Here is an 11914-nt window from a genome sequence, read left to right as displayed (position 1 = left end):
CTCTCCTCAGTGATGCACTGCTGGCATTGCCCTGGTTTGCTCTCTATTGCTGAGATACAACACTTACCTGAACCATCTTTGAAGAGGAAAGGGTTGATTTCCACTTACAGCTTACAATCCATTATTGAGAGAAGTCATGGCAGGAACCTGGAGACTGGAACTGAAGCAGAGTTCATGAAGGGACACTGCTTACTTTCTTATATAACATAGGCCCCGCTGCCCAGAGCTAGCAATGCACACACTAGGTGAGGCCCTCCAGCAGTAATAATTAATCAAGGGAATGTCCCACAGACATGCCCACAGGTCAGTCTTGTATAGGCAGTTCCTCATTGAAACTTCCCCTTCCTAGGCGACTCTAGTTTGTGTCAAGTTGACAGAAACTAACCTTCACAAGTGTCTAATTTCTGTAGTCACTTACCATCTTGCAGGAAGCCACAAGAGGCATTATTCAGCCTTCTATGGAGATAGCTTTTCTGTTTTTAAAATCAATGTTTTCAGGAATTAAGAAAAAGGGAAGGTTGAAGAAGTGAATCATGGGGAATAGTTCAACAGTGAAACCATACTGTGGGATACTATAATAATAATAGACATATGTCATCACAAATTTTTCTAAATACATGTTCAACACAAAGAGTGGACCCTCATTGCTTGGATTCTAATAGCTCCCTCAGGGAGGGGGTGAGAAGGTGCGGTATCAACAACACAGACACTGGGAGTCCATTGAAATAATGAACTCATTTATTTAATAACAGAGTAGGCCTTACTGATTGGTTATAACAAGGTCTGCACCCAGCACCCAGTTTGTATGGTCATCCCTCATTGGCTGGGCATGATCAGGAACTCTGAGCTCCTGTTGCTAGGCCCTCAGGCAGATTCCAGGTTGGCTCTTAAGGAGTACGTTACGTGCATGCCTTGGCTACTGGTCTGAGCCAAATTCCTTGACCCTATGGGCCTGTCCTACTACACAGACCCTAATGTGGATTTCAACCTTAATGAATTTAATAATAAATATATTGCATATAGTATATACCAAGTGTTATTTATGTAAGCCTGTAATGGTAAGCAGCATCTCAATATGGAATACCTAGGCATAATCAATTCAACATACTAATGCAAGACGTCAATGACAGGAAATACCCTATGAAACAGGGGCAGATGAGCCCTCTGTAGTTTCTGTAAAACTAAAACTGCTCAAACAAATAGTGTCTAGGTTAATATGATGGTACATATCTGTAATCCCAGCATTCAGCTGGAGTAAGAGTATTATGAGTGTCTGGCCAGCCTGTACTACACAGGGAGAATCCGCCTAAATAAATAGATGGGTGAAGTACCACACACCTTGCAACCCCAGTACTCAGAGGTTGTGGGAAAATGATTGTGAATTTGAGACTATCCTAGACTATCCAAGAGTATTTCAGAAAAATAATAAAGTAAAATTTAAAAAAAATAAGAAAGTAGAGAATGTGTATGTATACTGCCTCAGTAAAGTTAAGCCCAACTTTTTAATATGGATTTTAATAACTATAATGAATGGGACATTATTCTCTCTAGGATTCTTAGTTCATATGAATCAATGTGTAATCCTCTTGTGAACATGTGCACAGATGTACTGTGACTGAATAGGGAGTTTCTAGGACCCATGCTATAGAAGAAAATAGTTCATAGTGTTTAGTACTCACTTCATAGTGCTGAGGTTCTCACCATCTCTCTTTCCCAGGGACAGTACCTTACCTCCACACCTCCTTATACTGGTAAGGTGGCATGGGCTTCCCTGGTTTGTGTCTAAAACTTGGCCTCTCTGGGGCTTTGCCCTGTTCTGATGCCTGAAAGAAGTTCGGTATTGTCTAGTTCTCATAAAAACAGTCTGCTCCCGCCCCTACGGTGCATGTGTGCTGGACGGAGAGCTGTAATTGTGCCCATCCTCACGCGGTCACAGCTGGGGGGAGTGTCGGGGCGGAGAGTAATCACTTCTCCGAGGGAACATTTGCTTTAATGGCTTCACAGGAAGCCAGAGACTGGACCTTGGAGAGGGGCTGGCAAGAATGTGGCATACAGTCAATGCAGACACATTGTTCCTCAGCTTCCAGCCGTACACACAGGCTCCCCCAAGGCATCCAATCTGCCTAAGTCAGCCCACCAGGGGCCAAAAGCCCAGCCATTCTCTCTGTACAAGTAGACAGCAGGCCAGAGACGGCCCGGGGGCTGCAGCTGGAAGGGAGGTGAGATGCCTGTCCCAGGTTTGTGTGTTGTACTGAGCCTTTGCCCAGCTCCTGGGCTGCTCTTCCAGGATGGCTTAGCCAGCCTGGCTCTCCTCCTGCCCCTATAACTATCACCAGGTAAAATCTGCCCTCTAAATCCTTTCCTTTCCTCTTGCCCTTTCTACCGTCTTTCCCCAGCATTCTGATTCAGCAGCTTCTGATTCAGGTTTATCGTTTGGTACATGCAGGCAAGTTCATCTCATCTGACTGACACGGGCTAGCCTGGGGTACAGAAACGGCCTTCAGCAAGGTTGTATTTCCTTGACCAACACCGATGCTGCCTCTGCACTTAGAGATAGACAACAGTGGATTAAAAAACAAAACAAAACAAAACTCTTACCCCCATGAGGCCCACAGTCCAGCAGAGAGGGACAAGAAGGGCTGCTTTCTCTGATTTCTCCAAAACTGAGGTCCCCCCTGCATGAAACTGTAGCAATCCCCTTGAGAATGCAAGTTCACGGTCAACCTCTTGACTCGTTTCCATCATACACCTAGAGCTGGGGAAGGAAGAAGCCAGAGAGTGTGTCTGAAAGGGGGCGTATCAACCTCTTTCCTGCAGCCTTCAGGGGGCCAGGAAACCAGAAGCAAGGGTATTACCCTGGATGTCAACCCATCCTCACCCCTACTCTTCCCGACTCCCAACCCCTGGCGGGGAAGAGGAGAAATAGGGATACGTGTTAGGGAAGCTGCTGGTGTGGGATTTGCATGAGCCACAGAGCACAGACTAACTCATCCGCTGCAAAAGGAAGAGAGCTGGCAAATCCGTTCCGCTCACTTCCCTGTGCTTCAGCCTGTGGTGACCAGGAGGAGCTGGCATCGGGAGCCAAGAGCTCCAACAGACACAGTCAAAAAGGCTTTGATCATTTCAGGCAGACGAGTGAATCTCCCTCAGCTGGGCAGACTCCCTGTAAGGAAGTGAAATGTTTGTATATTGACACAGCAGCTTCCTTCTTGGGCGCTAAACATGCCGTGTGCATCACTGTGGAAGGAGAAGATGTGCGTGTGACGCTCTCTTTATCGAATGCGGTCTTCATTGTTTGGTCTCAGTGAATGTAATAAATAGTGTTACAGACTCGTTTATACACTCCATTCTTCAACCTGCATGTTCAGGTATGGTATTAAACTTTGACTATTGGATTTTCTAGAGTTTTTCTGGAAACAAAAATATTTAATTAATAGAGAGCAAAGGCAGGCAAGGTCTTGTTAACACAGGACATTCAAAGGTATCTTCTCAAAAAGATGGGTTTGGGGCCTCATGATGGATGATGAGGAAAATACCACAGTTCTTGTCACGTCTCTTGACTTCCATGGGCTACCCCACCCTTAGGTAGGATGTTGCTAGAGAAAGAGGCAAGTAGCAATAATATCAGCAGACTACTGTTACTTACATAATCACATTGGAGTTTCCAGAACCCAGTGAGGTCAATGTAAGGAGCCTGAGTTATAAACAAGGAAACTGAGTCTCATGGAAACGGAATGACTCCCTTAAAATCACACAGGTTGTAATGATGGAGCCAGGACTGTTTCAAGGTCTTCTAGTGCTTAGAATATGCTGTCAAAATTGGTTTTCTGTTGCCTTGTATGTGCCAGAAAGAATATACTATATTACACGAATGTATTCTATGGTAACCCAAAGGGACTGGACAAAGGGGGGGGGATGTTTGTAACTATTTTAGAATGGAAAAAATCTATGTTTAAAAAAAATTTTTGACGTAGATGACTCTAATAAAAGGTGGTAAATAAAGTACAGGGAGACAGAGTCAGGGACAGATCAGCATTACATATTTAGAGTGATATTAGTTAAGCCAACTTTTATAAACAGACAACCAGGAAAGTAAAAAGAGCATCAGAAATCGATAGCACAATTTTAGCGTTTGCTGCATTTAAGTGAGGAGCTCTGACTCATTCAACATGTGATGTCAGTCCAAGCAGGTTACAAGGGGCAAAAATATATTTGGGGGGAAAGTTGGGAAAGGGATGATGAATTTAACTATGCCACAGCTTGTAATTCATCCTGCAAAATATATATGGAAGAAATCACAAAGGCCCTTCCTGGAAACGTGAGGACTCTGTGTGCACTCTTCAATCTGAGGAGCTGACAGAGCACATATTGGCCAGGGCAGGATGTGAAGGCCATGTGCCGATTTAGAGTGACTGACAATACATGGAAGCTGAAGGTTGTGAAGTCAGACCAAGAGAAAACCCTGGAAACTCAAATGCGACACTCTGAGGAGGCTCGGGGCCTTTGGTCCCTAGGCACCGAAAGAGATAAGATCAACCAACAGAAAGGGACGGTCCCTGCTGATTCTTGCTGGTCCAGTCTTTCCTTTTCTCTGTTCTCTGAGAACATTTTCCATCACATTAATCTCAGTTACACACTGTGTCAACAGTTGCTCTCTTCGGGTCCCCTCTTCATCTCTCCTCATCGTTTATCATCTTAACATCCACGACAAGACTCGTGGTGGTGTTTGGAGAGGCAGGGCTATTGTCTCGCATAACTGATGGTGCTGTTTTCCTCCGAGTGGCACAGTTTGACCAGGGACTCGCTAGAGCCACGCAGCAAGCCATCGGAGCAGGCTTTGTTCTTCTCTGTTTGAGTTTGTGCTCCTTATTGGACGCTTCGTCCGGGAACAGTTACAAGTTCTGTCCTCAATTATAAAAATTGAAGTTACAAAATTTACTTTTCTGAATGTTGTTTTTTTTCCTGCAGAATTGAATGCCATTTGGACTCCAATGGAGCAGACAGAGAAGATGGACCTGAAGGTGAGCCTGCTCAATTTACAGAGGAATTTCTTGCAAGTCTTGAGGCTGCATCTCTCTCTTTATTTAAGTCTTAATATATTTATTCTATCTATTTCAAGTCAGATGGGAAGCTGACAACCACCAATGTGTCCCTACCTCTACCTCAAACCATCAGCCTGGGGGAAAATATGTCACAGCTTAGCTCATGTCCTACCACATCTTTCTCAAAGTGTATACACAAGAACACACACAACAACAACAACAACAGCAGAGAAGTAGCAAAGCTTGAGTCTGGCCTCTTCTAGGAGCCTTTCCAACCTTCCTGTTTTTAATCCTTTGATCCTATATATTTCTGTTATGCTCAGCATTTCTCAGATAGCTGCTATCCAACCTGCTGGGGGAAAGAATGAGGAGGAGAGACTGGCAAGGAGACAGACTCTCAGATGAAAGTGCTCTCTACTTCCTTCAGCAGCTGGGCAAATGAACATGAGCTACCTGCCGCTGAATTGCTTTCTGGTCTGAGCCTATGGAAGGCAGGAGGATTGACAAATGAGAGACCCGCACAGAACCTGGTACAAAAATGGGAGACTTCTGGATCAAGCAGCAGAAGGCAGAGAGAGGGTGGTTGGTCTAGTTTAGTTACTGGTTCTAGAATATTCAGTGACAGTGAGTGGATAATTCAGAGCTCTTCTCCTCCTCCATCTCCTGCTGAGGCTGGTGCCAGGGCTCATTAGCACGTCCACTAGAGGCGAGCCCTCGCTAGAGGAAGAGGTGAGAGCAGTCGATTTCGCCACTCATTAGCGGCTCTGGACAGGCAGTGGTGGGAAAATTGAAGCTATTGGCAAAGAGAGTCTGCTGCTCTGGGGACACAGCAGCCATTCTAGTCCTTTCTCCACAAGTCACTCACTCGGAGGTGACTGCCAGTCTCAGAACAATGAGCAGGACAATACTGTTTTCTTTCAACAATTAAGTCTCTATGCAAATCTGTAAGGAAAAAACAACAGTCAGAGAGGTAGGATTTGTAACCAAAACCATTCTAATCTCTGAATTTCAGAAAAAATAAACAACAAATAAAATTTGGATGTTTAAGGTAATATTGTATAAATTCATACCAAATTTACATATATTTATAGTAAAAAGTATCTGTTTACCTAAAATTTAAAATGCAGCTAGGTGTCCTTGTCCTGTGTTTTACAACTTTGTACTTAGAGAGCCAATCAGCTGCCCCAAGGTGATGTTAATTAGAATAAAATTAAATGGAATTAGCATGTAAAGTATACCAGATGTTTGTTAGCATTTGAACTTCCCAAACGCTGACTAAGTAGATGCCGCTCTATATTATTTATAACAAGATGATAACTTGCTCTGTAACTCAATTGGTTGACAGCAGTTCTGACCACACAGGCCTTGCTCGTACCCGGACACTGCATTACGTCTTTTAGGTACTCACGCAGTAAAGGAATGATGAGTATGGATAGACAGAAGGCAGTCCTTGATTGTCATTAAACTCGACACTGAGTCACGGGAAGCCTTATTTTGGGTCTGTCCTTCTGTGTGTATTTTTCCTTGTCTCTGAGGATCACAATTCTGCCACTGTGCACCTGTACCAATTAGTGCTAACATGTTTGTGGTGTGTGGATGTGTGTTTCAAAAAGGAACAAAGAAGGATAATTAGAAACTAGTGAAACTAATATCAGCAAGAGAGGAGGAGGCGAAAAGTATAGGACGGATTCAAACTTCTCAGATCATAATATTTAATCTAATTTTTGATTTTTTGAAATGTTCCAATCGTTTGTTTATTTGTAAATATGCATATGGATGTTGAGGAAAGTTGAATCTAAACAAAAGCAAATGACCAAATTTCAAAAGAATAATAATCACATTGAGGGAAAATTAAAGACAAAGTCCAGTTAACTTTTAATGTATTACTTTAACTCTTTTATGCCCTTTACATAGGGAGACCAATACAACTTGTTAATTCTTACAAATACTTAAATAGTGTGTCACCTTTTTATATATACATATTTTCAACATTTTAATGTCTTATTATGCCACTCTCAAACTGAAAAAAACATTCAATCACTATTTCTATAAAATTATGTGTCTTTTACCATGTTGTAAACTTAGCAATGATAATGAATTGCCTTATTATTTATTCTCTAATTTTATAAAAATCCCTTGAGGTCTCAGTCTAATGAACACTCAGTAAAATAAATGTTGAATCATTTTAAAACACGTTTTCAAAAAAGGTGTACAAACAGATCCTTCATCTTTTCTTTTCTTTTTTTTTTTTAATTGGTGGGGATAGAACCCAGGGCTTTGCACATGCTAGGAACATGCTCTACCGCTCAGATGTATCCCCATCTCCTTTTTCTTTGAGGTAGGGTCTGACTATGTAGCTCAAGCTAGACTTGAACTTGTAGTCCTCCTCCCTCAGACTCCCGAGCACCAGGGTTCTAGAGAGCCACCACCCTGTCTAGCCCCAAACAAAAACTGAAGCCTGACTTAATAGAGCATGGTTTGGGTCTGAGTTGAGTGTGTCTCCCAAAGATTCATGTCTTGCAAATTAGTCCTCATGTGGGAATGCTCAGGAGGTGATCAAGTCATGGAGGAAATCAGAAGGAATTGTCACTTGTCCCCACGAGATTGAATTGTACGAAAAGAGCAAGCCTGCCTCCTGACTCTCCCTGGCTTCCTCTCTCTCCAGGTCATCTTTTTCTCTCATACATGGTCACACCCACCATACTGTGATGTAGCCTCAGCCCTCACCAGAGCCAAGCAGATTTGTTGGCATCATGCTCTCAAATCTCCACAACTATGAGCTAAATAAACTTCTTTTATAAAATACCCAGCCTCAGGCATTTTGCTCCAACACATGGAGATTGGATTAATATACAATAGATGTGTTGCTGGAGTGCTGGTATAGTGATTCTGGAATTATTCTGTACATTATTGTGGAATTGAGCACATAAGGAAATGTTTTTATGTTTTAGAGGAAAGATTCAGGGTTCTTTAAGAGAGGAAGAAGACACAAATAAGAATCAGGGAAGAAGTAAATGAATCCTGGGATTAGTGGCCGCTCTTGGCTCTGTCTGCTGACATAGCAATCACACTCCAGGAGCCATGAACACAACTCTTTCTCTACCCTGGTTCTAGAATGAACTAGGACTTGGAGAAGTATCTGAGTCAATGGATGTGCAGGGGCAGAGCTCATCTCAGTTTTGAAATAAAGTGCCCTCAGAGGATGGGGTATATTTCAAGAATACAAGAAACACCCAGAAGAGACCCCATTGTCCAAATCTGTGACCATTTGGGCATCAGAATGAATCACAGTCATGACAGGTTGCAAGGGAGGAAAGGTTTCTCATTGATTCATGCTGTACCATGAATGAATGAAGACATGGGGGAGCATTGTTCTTTAAACTAGAAAGCCAACTAACAAACATAGACTGGATGGGCTTGCAAATCAACATCTCCTAACCTCACAGTACTAACTCATCAGAATGAGACTCATCAGTGGATGCAAATCTCAGTGGATCTCCCCCACAGATGACTTATCAAAAGGAACAACCAACTGCCTTGTAGTGGAAGAGCTGGCTGATAACACTGTCACCAAGGAAACGCTGATGAGGACCAACCTTCTACGAAGAAATGGCCGATGGCTTTGTGCTCTCTGATGAAACACTCCGAGGACATATCAGTCATGTAGACCCTAGATTTTGGGGAAAACACCATAAGGAGTATGAGGGGGACCACTGTGAAGAGTGACTATGATAGACTGACTGTATTTTATTATAGAGAGTAATATCACAGTTCCTAAGATTGAAAACCGCACTGTGACTCTGAAAAGAACGTTCCTGAAGACACATGCTGACTGTTTAAGGATAAAGGGCATAACGGATGCAAGCCTCCTTTCTTCTGGCTCGGCAGTAGTTAAAACAACTACATACAGATAGAGGTAGGTCAATCATTGGGTAGGAGGCAGACAATCACATAGAGGTGTGCTAAAGCAGTGATTGGCAGGTCTAAGTGGAATGATGGAATGAGCCACTGGATAACTTTTGCTGATTTCCTGTAGGTTTGAAATACTTTTCTAACCTGAGTTACTTTTTTTTTTCTTTTTTAGTTGTGATTAACTATCTCTTCCCCGAAGAACTGTTTTGTTTTGTTTTTTTCTTTTTAAATTGTGATTCACTAATCTCTTCCCTGAAGAACTGAGGCCTAGAGGACTGGACATTTAACTAGAATTGGAGGTCTGAAATGGCTGAAACAAGGACTGGCTGGGGGTCACTGGGAGGCGGTCAGTAGGGTACTAGAAACCCTGATTCCAAGTTAGTGTCTTGGTGACCTTGTCCCTCCAATGAGTCATCCAGAGAAGCTGCAGGATCCCTGAGAAAAACGTTTTCCATGCAGTCGCTGAGCCAGAAATGGAGGGAGTCACCCTCAGCTCCCCATCTCCTTCGGCGCCTCATCCAAACCTACAATTCCACTTTTAGCCCTAACTCAATTCCATCCCTTCCTCAGTGCACATATTGTCAAGGTCCTTGTCACACCCTAGTCTGTCTCCTTGGAGGCAATTCGCAAATCTGTCCTTGTAACTGCAGAGTGGAACATGGCACTTAGTAGGGCTGCAGTTATGGCCTCCTGCTCGAGCCCTTCCCCAGGGGGTGGCATCTCCTGCCTCCTGGTGCTTTCTGATGCCATCTTTCTCACTCTGCTCCAACAATTCTGAGTTATGTTTAGTGTCCCAAACACATCATTGGGGTTTCTGAAAAGGTCCCAAAATGCCAGGCTTCTTTGCTTAGATTGGAACAATGTTGAAAATAAAGGGATAAAGAGAGAACGACGGAGCTGGGATGTAGCTCAATTGATAGCAGCATGCTTATCTAGCGTGCGCGAAGCCCTGGGTTTGAAGCCCAGCACTCCACCGAGTGGATGTGGTGATATATGCCTATAATCATGGCACTTGGGAGGGGCAGGCAGGAGATCAGGGGTTCGAGGCTACGCCCGGAGCTGAAGCCAGTCTGTGGTATAAGAGATTCTGTCTCAAAATAGGAGGGAGGGTTGGGGAGAGAATTATAAGATAAGAAGATAAGGGCAAGAATACTTACCATCACTGAGTGAGGCTGAGCTAGAAGCAATGGTCTGGAAGCCTGCAGGTTGGGGCATTCTGGGTAAAGCATGTCCTCCATCTAAACCCCAGTGCCTCAGCACATAAAGCTCCACCTCCTAGGGGCCAGCAAATGAAAGGCAGAGGAGGGTTACCCTGCTCTTCAGGAAAATATCTGGAAGCCACCATGATAGAGAGGGGCTGCCTCCCACACAGCCCAGGTCACAGCATGTCCCAAGAGCTGCAGAGAATTAGGAATTCCTATACATGTTATTTTCCACATGGTTCAATACAGCTAATAAGTTTCTTTTCTTTTCTTTTCTTTTCTTTTTTTTTGTTTGTTTGTTTGTTTCCATTCTTGTTTGCTTTTGGCTTTTGAGACAAGGTCCCTCCACAGAGCCCTGGTTGTCCTGAACTCACTATGTAGACCAGGCTGGTCTTGAACTCACAGAGATGCTCCTACATCTGCCTTCTGAGTGCTGGGATCAAGGTTGTGTCAGCATGCCTGGCCTTCCTTTCTTAATGTATTTTAATACCCTGTTTTATACTGCTCTCCCAACATTCTTCCTCCTCCTCCTCCTCCTCCTCCTCCTCCTCCTCCTCCTCCTCCTCCTCCTCCTCCAGAAAACCAGTTTCCTGAGTACACTGGGGTGGGCTGGCTAACAACAGAAGCACCACCTGCTACCCTGGCTTTCTTTTCAACCGGTAAACTTCCTGAAGATGCGTTCTCTCTCCAAAGCTATGGACCACGGGGTTGGTGTTCACTTTTTTTTTGTTATTTCCTTTGTCTGCGGGATTGGCTTTTTGCTGTTTATTCTGACATGTTTTGTTTTGCTTTTTTGGTAAGCAGCAAACACTTGGGTTGGTCATTAAATACAAGATTCGTGTGCATTGTGTGCATGCAGGGAGCGGGTTTCGGGTGGTCCCAGTATGTGGGCTTAGGGGAGGGACTTGAGAATGATTCAGAAGCCCTCCCTCCCTCTCTTCCTTCCCTTCTCCCTCCCTCCTTCCCTCTCTCCTCCCCCCCCCTTCATAGCCCCCATCTGTCACACTCTGGATGACTTTTCTCTGGCACTATTCCCCTTCTCTGAGAGAATCCGGCATCCTCCTGCCTGAGGGCTCCCCCTGCTACGGGGATCCCAGAGTGGGAATGAAGAGATCGGGGTCACAGTTCACCGTCTCAGTCTTCACTCCCAGAGCAGCACTTTGCTCTCCATGCTGTGCTGCGGTTTCTCTGGACACTGGTTAGAAGAAGCTCCTACACTCCTGGGGGTGCCAGGTGACCTAGGATCTACCTTCTCAAGCAGTTTCCATCAGACTTCTCACACCCACCCCATTTTTTGGAGTCAAAGTCTTGCTACGTATCAAATCTGTGGTTCTCCCAGCCAAGGCACCCGGGACTGGAGGCATGCACCACCATTGCAAATCTGTGGTTCTCCCAGCCAGGGCACCCGGGACTGGAGGCATGCTGCCACATTGTCAGCTTCTTCCATGTCTTATTCCACCAAACTCAGAGACATTTCTCCTTCTCTTGGGTCTCTACTCCAGTTCCTTCATTCATTGCGATCAGGTTCCGTTTGTTTTTAATAGTTCTGCACTCATTTTAGTGCAGGTCAGAAGACTCATGCTTAAGTCACTGGCGTTAACTGTCCAGCCATGCCTTGTGGCCCGTGTTTGTGTTTGCATTTGGCTTCACTCTGTTTAGTCTGTGTTACTTGTTCACCTCCCTTGTGGGGCTTCTGAGGGTTCACATCCCCTCCATAGATCCAGGTCATGGAAGAATGATCGATTCAGTCAGACAGAG

Source organism: Peromyscus maniculatus, chromosome 16 (genome assembly GCF_049852395.1).
Source record: "Peromyscus maniculatus bairdii isolate BWxNUB_F1_BW_parent chromosome 16, HU_Pman_BW_mat_3.1, whole genome shotgun sequence".
Taxonomy (NCBI): Eukaryota; Metazoa; Chordata; class Mammalia; order Rodentia; family Cricetidae; genus Peromyscus; species Peromyscus maniculatus.
The sequence above is the reverse complement of the archived record's forward strand: the minus strand, read 5'-3'. Positions refer to the sequence as shown.